The sequence below is a fragment of the Gopherus flavomarginatus genome, chromosome 2 (assembly GCF_025201925.1).
Source record: "Gopherus flavomarginatus isolate rGopFla2 chromosome 2, rGopFla2.mat.asm, whole genome shotgun sequence".
Lineage (NCBI taxonomy): Eukaryota > Metazoa > Chordata > Testudines > Testudinidae > Gopherus > Gopherus flavomarginatus.
In genome coordinates, this window is record NC_066618.1 from 300,196,134 (window position 1) to 300,207,441 (window position 11,308).

The 11,308-nt window shown below is 49.2% G+C and overlaps 1 long non-coding RNA gene and 1 pseudogene across 1 annotated transcript; one reads left to right on the forward strand and one right to left on the reverse strand.

Moving 5' to 3' along the window:
• Nucleotides 1-349: 349 nt before the first annotated feature.
• On the forward strand, nucleotides 350-2,606 carry LOC127044743 (zinc finger protein 544-like; annotated as a pseudogene).
• Nucleotides 2,607-5,695: 3,089 nt separating this feature from the next.
• On the reverse strand, nucleotides 5,696-10,735 carry LOC127044515 (uncharacterized). The gene is made up of 2 exons (XR_007772519.1): nucleotides 10,375-10,735; nucleotides 5,696-8,987 (listed from the first exon to the last, which is right to left on the reverse strand). It is a non-coding gene; the product is annotated as an uncharacterized LOC127044515 (long non-coding RNA).
• Between the last annotated feature and the right edge of the window lie 573 nt (nucleotides 10,736-11,308).

The window sequence follows — 11,308 nt, forward strand, 5'->3', positions numbered from 1 at the left end:
ATCAGCCCCGGGGGGGGCCATCACTGGGGGGGGCTCCATGCAGCCAGGGGGGAGCGATGTGTCCCCATTATCAGCCCCGGGGGGGCCCATCACTGGGGGGGGGCTCCATGCAGCCAGTGGGGAGCGATGTGTCCCCATTATCAGCCCCGGGGGGGGGCATCACTGGGGGGGGGCTCCATGCAGCCAGGGGGGAGCGATGTGTCTCTGTTATCAGCCCGGGGGGGGCATCATTGGCGGGAGGGGGCTCCGTGCGGCCAGTGGGGAGTGATGAGTCCCCGTTATCAGTCCCGACTCTGGGCCTGGTGCTGCCCTTGCTCGTCCGGTCCCTGCTCAGAGTGGCTGTTGAACCACAACATGCCCCCTCCTCCCTGGCCTGGGCACAGATTGGGGTTTTGCCTTTCTGAATTCGAGCTTCTTCGCATTTCACTTGTTTCTACCTTGCTCTTCGCAGTTTTCCTTTCTGAGATCCCCTTCCTCCCTCCTGCTGGACGTGAGCGTGCCTGGGTTCTCGCTCTCCGTTCCGCAGGTGACAGCGAGAATGAGAAAACTCGACGGGAAGATCCTGCAAAGGTGAGAGCCAGAGATGTTTTCAGACTGCTCCATGGGCAATGTTTCCCAGAGTCTGGACCAGGGAAAAGAGAGTGAAAGTCAGCACGGGTTACAAATGCAGCAGAGAGAATCCACAGGGAACTGGTGGGGCAAATCCACTCTCTGCAAGAGACGTCTCAAGAAGTGCAAAGATGTGCCTGTGCGCCAGAGCCCAGCTCAGAAGAGAGAGCGACCCTATAAATGTCGTGAATGAGGCAAAAGCTCTTGGCAGCGCCCAGCCCTTATCAAACACCAGAGAATCTGCATGGGAAAGAAGCCTTACAAATGCATTGTGTGTGTGGGGAGCTTCGGCTGAGCTCAGCACTCCCGAGACACCAGAGAAGTCTCATAGACTCATAGACTCTAGGACTGGAAGGGACCTCGAGAGGTCATCGAGTCCAGTCCCCTGCCCTCAGTCATGCTGGGCAGATCCCCTGCCATCCCACTGAATGTGCGGAGAGCTTCCAGCACCCCTGGGCAGAGAAAAGGTCTGAGTGTGCTGACTGTGGGAAGGCCTTTGGGCAGAGCTCAGAACTGGTCAGACATCAGAGAATCCACACCGACGAGTGGCCCAGCACATGCTCCGAGTGTGGGAAGAGCTCTCGGAGCTCAACCCTCGTCACGCACCAGAGGATCCACACAGGCGAGAGACCATCAGTGCAGGGAATGTGGGGAGTGCTTCAATTGGAGCTCCACCCTCCTCATCCAGCAGAGGATCCATACGGGGCAGAGACCCTACAAATGCACCGAGTGTGGGAAAGGCTTCACTCACAACTCGGCTCTCATTCAGCATCAAATGACACACACGGGAGAGAGACCCTGGACCTGCTCCGAGTGTGAGAAGAGCTTCGGTCAGAGCAAATCCCTCCTTGCCCATCAGAGGAGCCACCCGGGGAACAGGCCCTACGGGTACAGCGAGTGTGGGAAAGGCATCCAGCAAAGTGCAGAGCGTCTCTGACACCAGGTTATCCACCTGGAAGACAGACCCTACAAATGTAGCATCTGCGGGAAGAGGTTCAGTAGCAGCTCGAAACTGACTGAGCATGAGCAACTCCACACTGGGGAGGTGTGGGGGAAAGACTTCAGCCCGTATCGTCCCTCGCGGCCCAGCAGCGAACCCACACGGGCGAGAGGCCCTATAAACATCCCCGTTGTGAGCAAAGGTTTAGGTGGTGCTCAACACTTACTAGACATCGGAGAATCCATGTGGAGCCAGTTGCTCTGGGGGGCTTTTCGTAAAACTGCCAGGGAGCTGTGTCCTGTTAAGCAGGGAGCCTGGGGGCTGCACCAAGAGGGGCTGCGTTTGTGCTGGACCCCTCCCAAGAAGGAAGTAAACGGAGGCAGTCCAAGCCTTGAGCATTCACCTGCTGAGAGAGGAACTGTAGTTGCTGTAGAGGAAAAAACATGTTATTGATAAAAACTTCTCAGCTACTTCTCTCTGAGCTGCTTGGATAGCAGGTTCAAACCAGTGTGTTGGGACCAGTTTTGGGGTCACTGCCTGAATCTAAGTGGGCACCAAAAAAGTCATCATAAAAATAATATGGTGTTTAATGATAGTCTAAATGTGACTTGTGAAAAAATAACTGGCAAAACCCATGTGCTGTGGCGGTGAGAGACTGTGTGGAGCAAGGGTGAGTTACTGAGGGGAGAATGAGCTGTGAAAGAAAGCAGAACTGCTGAAGTCAAATATATGGAGCTGTAGCCCCTTCTCATTCATGCTGGCGCGGCCCTGTGGATTTCTCCGGCTGTGTTGGCCACAGCTGAGTGCAGTGCATTTTGCATCCTGTTTGTGCCCAGGTGTGGACTGGTCCATGACTTACAAGAACCGAATCCATACATTGGAGGCGAGCTTAGGCCAGTTGGGATGGGAGCTCACTCCTCCGGGGGGTGAGAGAACAAATGACCAGCTGTGCCTCCAGACTGCAGAGAGGGTGATGCTGATCACTGAGACTGGCTGCTTTCTCTTAGGAATGGCATGAAACCATTTGATCCTGTTTGAAACATGTAAAATATGTTTGTGGGTTGTTGTTTTATTTAAAAGCCCCCTCCCCCAATTTCTGCAAAGGCTCCCTCTGATCAAGGTAGCCACCTCACCCTTTTCCTTGGGCCGTATCTGATGTAGGGCCCGTTGCACAGGCAGTGCTTTTAGCAATCTTGGTGCTGTCTCACCCGAACAGTCAGAAATGCCTTGTTTGGGGACATGGGATTTCACTGGGGAAGAGAGAGTTTCCAGTGTTAGCAGTGGCTGGAAGGTGCCGGCCTCCTCCAGCTGGGACCACTCAGGAGATTCCTAGTTGGTTTGATGGTCAGATTAGTTAGTGTGTGACTGTGCTGGAGTTAGTGTATTGAATGATCCCTGTGGCCATAGGCTGTGGCAGAAGTTCAGCACCTCCTAACTTGTCTCCATCCCTTTGCATGCAGCTCCCTGGTTCCCTGAAACGGTCACTGCCCTGCTTATGTCACCCACCCACCTGCAGCCTCAATGGGGAGATCTAAGACTAAGCCATCCCGTGGTCCAGAACCTCCCTGAGTTCTGAGTTGTGAGTTCTGGGTAGAGACGAGGAGCTGCCTCCACCCTGTGAGACTGGCTGGGACGCTGCACTGAGTCCAGTGTGTTCTGGGAGCAGCGGGGCAGCCACACTCTACAGCATTTCTCTTCCTTGAGAATATTTCTCCCAGGGCCAAGGGCAGTGGTTAACAGGCTGGGGGTTTGCTTGAGGTGGGGAGGGGGGGATTGAACAGGCAGGAGGGACCAATGAAAGTGCAGAATTGCTGAGCCTGGAGACTTTTGAACACTTTACACAATTGACAGTCACATAATCAGTGAGGTGACAAGCAGGCTTTGAGAGCCAAAGCTGGGGCAAGTGCTTGACAGAGAAACTTGCTAGTGGGACGAGTCCAAATGCCCTCAGACCCTCCTGCTAAGGGTTGGTCCTGGACCAGTGAGCAGGAAGGAAAGCTCCTGCTCCCTGAGTCCTCGTAGCAACATCCCCCAGGCCCAGAGGTGTGTGCCTGCCTGGACTTAGGGTGGGACGAAAAGAGGATGAGTGTTTCCATGTGTTGATGGGGGTGAGCTGTCTGCAGTGGAGTCCAGTCTGCTGTGGCGCACTGACTGGTCGTGAGTTTGGGAGGCTGACTGGTGATTTTTCCATTTGTTGGGTTGGCAATGCTCTTGCTCACCAGGGAGCTTTTCCCGAAGAGTTTGCAGCACTAGTTGTAAGTACGAGGTAACTCAGTATAATAGCCCCTGAGTAACAGCACTGTCACCACAGGGCTAGTTATTGCTATTTAGCAATTACGCTTTCATGCGTCTGCTCGTCGGTCAGGGCTTTTCTACAGTCATAGTTTACAGTTTAACAAAGAGTCGAGTACGCAAGTAACAGTTTAGTCACTGTTAGAATTATGACAATCTCCGTGAACAGAATATTGTAATGTACACCATGTGCGGATTCTTTGGTCATCCAGCTGTATTATTGAATGATGAGACATAAATCAAGATGTAACTCTTACACAACGGCATTCCTTTTTCCCTATGAGTCTTATTTTCAATTCCTACTCTAAAAGGAGACTTTAATTAAGCTTTAATGTCTCTCCTGTAAAGAACGAAAACGTAAAATTCCCCAAAGCCCCCTAGTGTGCTAACTCATCCAGTCCAACTCCAGCCAAGTGACACCACCCATTTTAAACCCACACCGAGTGCTAAACTGAAAACAACCCCATTAAAGCAGAGCTTAGTGTGCAAAGCCTGGCGTGAAACCAAAACTCAGGCTTTTTACAATCTTCAGAAGAAAGTACCCACGCTGTGTTATCAAACGCTGCTAATTTCTGGGGTGTTACATTGATGTTTACAGACAGAACGACGATGATAAATTCTTCAAAGCAACAATGCGTCAGTGGACAAGAGGTAAGAGGGCTATGTTCACAAAAGGTAAAATCCAAAAGGTGAGTCCCAAGGCTAATTAAAGTGAAACTGCTCATTAACAGATGTATATAAAAGTTAGTAAGTTTCTTTAACTGTGGAGCTATGACACCCTGAACCCTGGCCCCACCCTAAAGCCTTCACCCCCTGCACCCCAAACCTCTGCCCCAGCCCTGAGCCCCCTCCCACACTCTGAACCCCTCCACCCCAGCCCTTCCCGCACATAACAAAATTCATTCTGTGCATGGATGTAAAAAATTAGAGGAAACATTGGCTGTTAGGTGCTCGTACAATCAGCATCACCTACCAGTAACATGGATGCTCTTGCAGTAGATCACTGGACTGGAACTAAGGATCACCTGGCACATTTCACAACTCTGCCTGGTCATTCCTGTGTGATCAAGGTCAGGCAACTTACCTGTTCGTGCCTCAGCTCCTCATCTGTTAAGTGGAAATCAATGATACTGTCCTATTTCACAGGAGTTTGGTGAAGATAAACTCATCATTATTCACAAAGAGCTCAGATACTACAGGGGAACAAGACCCTTGCCCACGAAAATTGTTTTATCATTCAATCCTTTCAAGACTAACATCTTCACACAGGTTTATGAATCACATTATGACTTTAATCCGCAAAAGCCCCAACACGATATCACAATCTGCTGCTGTTTCAAAGATTTGTGGAACAACGGCCATCACAAAAGTGGCTAGGCTACCTGGATACACACCTTCTTGGATGGCAGGCAGGCGCTAAACGCATAACTGCAGATACTGAAAACTAAATGAACACAAACATTGGAACTGTTCAGGCTGGGCCCAGTGCCGTGAAGTGTGGTTGATAACACACTGCAGGACTGGATCCAAGTTGCCAACTCCATCATTCCCGATAGGTAGGAAAATACAACATGATAGGGAGATGTTTGATTTGATCGGATCTGTGCCCTGGTATTTGCATTTACCCAAGGTAGATGTTTAATTCCAATGGTTCCAGGCATAACAAAAAAAAGAATAGAATTGATAAAGGTTTATTGAAACCTAATCACTTATCAGGTGTGAAGGACCTTGGTAAAACCTTTCAAACCCCACTGCCTAAAATTAGGCATCTCAATTGGACACCTCAATAAAGCTAAGTAGGCTTTTGGTGTGGCTGAGCACCCGAGGGACCTCTGAAAACCAGGTGGGCTTCTGTGTGTGCGCTTTACTATATGGTTAGGTGCAAAGTTTTGCATTTCTGGACACGTCACCAGATACTGCGTAATCATTTCATACAAACTTTGTATAATCTTTATTCCTCAGAAGTAAAACAAAAGTGTAACAAGAACAGGTCAAGAAACTCCCTAGCGCAGCCACAAGGAACTTTCATTGTAACGATATTTATGTGGAACAATGCAAACATATAGGCCTCAATTCTCTGTGCATTTATTTCTCCACTTGAGGCACGAACAGGACAGTGATGGGGCTTAATCACCTTTGTTGTAGGCCAGCTCCATGTCTGCCTGGCCCACAAGTAATGAAGTTAAAGCAACCTCAGATATACTCTACTAATTCATATTCCAACTCTGTTTTGTGTACTCAATGTTTTAACTTTTTTTAGGATAACAAAATATTACTACAATGCTATTGTATTCTAGCCCAGACAGGGCGGTGTGAGTGGCAATTGAAACTTCTGATCCTTTGTTGCCGCTGCCACAAGCTCCCTAGCCGCTCCTGTCTGCAAAAATCCAGCAAACTTGGCACAAGTCATTTTATAGTTGAAGTGTACGAATAGCTCAGCTTTCACCATGTCCACATGGAGTTGATTCCTTTCATCAGCCCACAAGTTCTTCATGACGCTGGAAATGCACTCCACAAATGCGTTGCCGGTGGAACAGCAAACACATGCTGCACAATTCTAAGCAAGTTTGGGGCCTCGCAGCACTTAAAGAGTTCTATCCACACTTCAGAGACATTGATTTGATGGCAACACTCTTGCTGCTGCTGGCACCGTGTTGATTCAGCATCATTTATTGAACTCTTTAGGATTCGTAGCACATCATTCAGTATGCACGTTTCTGTAAATAATTCATCTATGTCCACTTTAATGTTCAAGTCTGTAGACAACGCACACAGTTTGTCTAGCTGAAGAGGTTCGTCCAGACTGAGTGGTGCACACAACTTATAGAAAGAGTTTTCGCTGAAATCAAAGCACTATTCCAGGTACTGCAGCATGCTTGTGTAAGCCTGTTGGGCATCACCAACAAATTTATTCTGCTTGTTAAATGGTAGCTTCTTCAAGAACTGTGTCACTTTGTACCCATAGAAGCCTTTCTCTTGTCGATTCTGAATCTCTCTTCTCAGCTTGTTGAATGTGGCATACAGTTCAGTGACCTGAATGTAATCACTCTCAAGAGCCTTTATTGTATTGTTAAATTGGCTTAGAATGTTGTGCACAAAGTAGATGTACAGTTCTGGAAGCGTAATAGTTTCATCATTGGAAACTGTCCTCTTGCTCAGCAAGAAAGGCCCATACTGTGCAGCTCACATCTTCCTTGCCTTTATTCACAAAGTAAGATTTGAGTGCTGGCCAATTCTTCAGTAACCTGTCTACGGTAGTGAAAAGGGTCAGAAAACATTTAGGGAGCTGGTGTAAGATTTCTGAATATTCTGTCTCCACAAAGTCACAGAATTCTTCAAGTTCACTGATATTCTTTGCGCTGGATGAGAATTCACTGAAGACCTTGATGACAAAGTATTCTACATCGTAAGAGAGCATTTCCAAGCCATGTTTTGCTGTATTGTGCACTATGTGAGCACTGCAATACCCTGGCACAAGGTTTGGTAAATCCAACATTTGTTTTAGGTGCAGAAAAACAGACTTGTTTTCTCCAAAATTGACTGCTCCGTACGCTACAATTTTATTCCGTATCAGACTGGAATTTTGAAGACAACTTCTTAAGTTCTTTGCGATTGCCTCTGATGTTTCCTCTCCATCCTCAAAAAAGTCTACGATACATACAGATTCCCTTATCTTTATTAAAGTAGCGGACGGCAACTGGGAATAATATTGTGTTCCCTGTATTAGCCGCATCTGTCACTATTGCAAAAGGTGTTGATCCAATGTCTTGCACAGCCAGTTTCAATGAATGAGGGGCTAAAATGTTCTCAATCAAAGCTGCTGCTTTTGTCATTCCGCAGTGAATTCTGGACGCTATCTTGGAGTCAGGGAAAATGGAGGGGTACAGTTTATTTCCACAGTCTTGAGAATGGTAGCTGTGGTGGTGTTTAACGCCGTGATACATTAAAAGCAATTCAGCTGTGCATATGTGTTGTTCTTCAGCATTATCCGTCTTTATGGAGACTTTATTGCTAGTGCTGGACCATACCTGTCCTTGTACTTTGATTCTGTGACCTTTTGTCTCCGCATGATGCTTAATAGCTTTTACAGAATCAAACTTAACCATGAATTGAACACGGCAAATAGAACAATATCCTGAGTCTTCACTTGCCTTTGTAAGCCAGTTCCGATATTCTGCGAGCTGCAGCCACTCATCTTTGAACGAGCACAGCCTTCGACGCTTTTTCTTTTCGGGTTCCATCATTTCACCCTCGCGCTGTCTGACTGAAGCACAGTGCAGCCACCAGATAAGAGTGTCGAGTGTGTATGCCAGCTGCTCCCTGCTGCTTGTGGTGGTGCAATAAAAAAGTTATTCAAAGAGTCACTCACAGATTTTTTGACAGATCTAGTACACTAATTACTGGTTTCATTTGTTGCAGGACGCTAGAAGACGACAGACAATTGTGGTAACTCACTTTTGGTGTCTGGTCAATACTTCTGACTAGAGACTGTACAGGTCCCCTTAAAACGGGACTTTTTATATATTATCCTCTATAATTTTCTGTTTTCAGTGCAGCTAAAGTTCCCACAGCTGTTTAGACCAGATTGTGTAATATCCAATTCTGCAAGGACATCCCTGTCTATTTGCATCCGTTCCATTAGCACCCCCCCACCCCCCAGGAAGAGCGGGAACTGCTGCAGCGAGCACACCAAACGGAATGCTTCCAGAGTCACCATTTTCCACGTTTGGCAGAGTGTTATAGAGCCACGACAAAATGGTGTGAAAACTCTAAGTTAACAGTATAATTTACATTTGATACCAGCTGCTCTCACGATTAACAAAACAAGACATTAACATCTTCATATTAACTGTGTTAGGATACAGATATTCAGGCCTGTCTGCAAAGGCCTATACTTTAAGAATTTAGGTGTATTCTTATCACTTAGCTAGTTATAGAGGTATAAAAGAATCAAAATCACTGTCTGCCGGTGTAAGGGCTGTCTCTCACGAGGCCTTCGGCTAAGCAGCAGAGGCAGCCATAAACTGGGAAGTATGTGGTCACATCCTCACATTCCAAACTACTCACATTGAAAAAAGGTGCTATTGGGCTGTTAGGAATCCAATCCTGTCCTGATATTCCATCACCTCCAGAGAAAGGGAAGAGCCTAGAAGATGTGAAAGGAAACTTAGTTTGATCGCATCCTGTCTGGCAAGAACTCACTTATCAACAGCTGGGATGTGAAATCCTCATTTCTGTGTTGTTCTATCACTGTAGTCTCCACGTCCCTATTGTCTGTCTGTATAATCTCTGGTTCTGTGATTGTTTGTCTGCTGTATAATTAATTTTGTTGGGTGTAAACCAATTAAGGTGGTGGGATATTAGGCTTCAGGGATAGCTCAGTGGTATGGTACAGTATGTTAGGATTGGTTAGTTAAATTTCAGTAAAATGATTGGTTAAGGAATAGCTAAGCAGAACTCAAGTTTTACTATATAGTCTGCAGTCAATCAGGAATGGGGGGGAATGGGAACAGGGACTGGGGGTGGAGGAATTGGGATCATGTTTTGCTAAGGGGTGGAATGGGAACAGGGACACAGGCAAGGCTCTGTGGTGTCAGAGCTAGGCAGGGGACACTAAGGAAGGAAACGAATCATGCTTGCTGGAAATTCACCCCAATAAACATTTAATTGTTTTCGCCTTCAGACTTCGGGTATTGTTTCTCTCTGTTCATGTGAGGAGGACCAGGGAAGTGAGAAGGGCCCGGCAGCGATGATGGCCAGGAGCCCTGGGCCCTTTAAATCGGTGCTGGCCTGCGCTGAAGGGGAGTCTGGACCCTTCTGCTGCGGCCCTGCCCCTTCCGGTTCAGATCTTTTCAGCTTCTAGTTTTATCTCCAGTGTTTCAACAAAAAGTGCAAGAGCTACCCCAGAATGGCCCTTCAGTCACCTAGGCACGAGCGTTGGATGCTGACCTGTGATGTGTGTGCTTAAGAAGCCAGGCCCTGGTTCCACGTTATCTCTAGGTACCCCTGTAAAATGGTTTGCTTCCCCCAGGGCCGTCCTTAGGCATACGAGGAACATGCAGCTGCGTGCTTCGTGTGCGGCAGTACCGGTGGCCTGCCCCACCCCCCAGCCGGCCCTCCTGTGCATTCCTAGGGGGATGTGGGACTGGGACAACTCCCCCTGCCCCGCCTCTTCCCACCCCCATTTTCCATCCCCTCCCCAAGTGCTGTAGTGCCACAAGGTTTAACATAGTTTAAAGCGGTGGTTCTCAACCTTCCCAGAGCACCGTCAACCTGTGGAACTTCTCGTCAGAGGTTGCTGTGAAGGCCAAAACTATAACGGTTCTAAAAAGAGCTAGATAAGTTCATGGAGGAAGGTCCATCAATGGCTGTTAGCCAGGATGGGCAGGGATGGTGTCCCTTGTCTCTGTTTGCCAGAAGCTGGGAATGGGCGACAGGGGATGGGTCACTTGATGATTCCCTGTTCTGTTCGTTCCCTCTGGGGCACCTGGCACTGGCTGCTGCGAGAAGACATGACCCTGAGCTAGACGGACCTTTGCTGTGACTCAGTCTGGCTTACGCACTGTATCCCTTGCAGGAGTTTGATTTGTCTTGGGTATCCCCAAGTTTCATCTCACTTAAAAATGACTCGTTTACAAAATCAGACATAAAAATACAGCAGTGTCACAGCACACTAGTGCTGAAAAATGGCTCCCGGTCTCGTTTTCACCATGGAATTATACAACAAATCAACTGGAATAGGAATGTAGGTCCACGTGGGTGTCTAGCCTGTGGAGCCGGACACACAGCTCAGTGTCTGGATGAAGTCGGAGTTTGTCCTGACTTCCCCAGTGCTTTCCACGTGCCCGGTGCTGAAACCAGGCAAATCTCCCGCGGCGTTGCTGGCGCCCCGGGTGCACGTCCTGCCGGCTGCCGGCTGGTGCCCGCTGCGTAGCCCCCCCCCGGGATCGCAGACCTGCCCCCTTCCCGGTGCCCCTGCCCGGGCAGCGCCGGTGCCTTCCTGCCCGCAGCGGCCAGTCCCAGGGGCGCCTCCCGCTCCAGCTGCGGCGGCTGCTCCGGCCAAGGGCACTTAGCGCGGTGACCGGACTCGGCGCCAGTCACCGCGCGGACCGGACACCGGGCCGCCCCGGCTCGCGGGCCCCGCGCACAGACCCAGACAGACACGTTCGCGGCACGAACACTCCTGCTCGCAGGACTACATGTCCCAGCATGCAACGCTGCCCGACGACCGGAACCCCCCGGACCCAATGGCCCGGTCCGAGCCACAGCAAGGCGGGAAGGTTCCCCCGTCGGGCTGAGCGGGGCGTGATTGCGCGGCATGCTGGGAGCTGTAGTTCTGAGCCGCCCCTGATGCGTTGCATGCTGGGAGTTGTCTCGTGGATGGATTTCCTTTGCAGCCTATCAGAAGAGGGACTTTCCCTTTTAGAGGGCGGGGCTGGCGTACCCAGATTGCGATTGGCTCCGTTT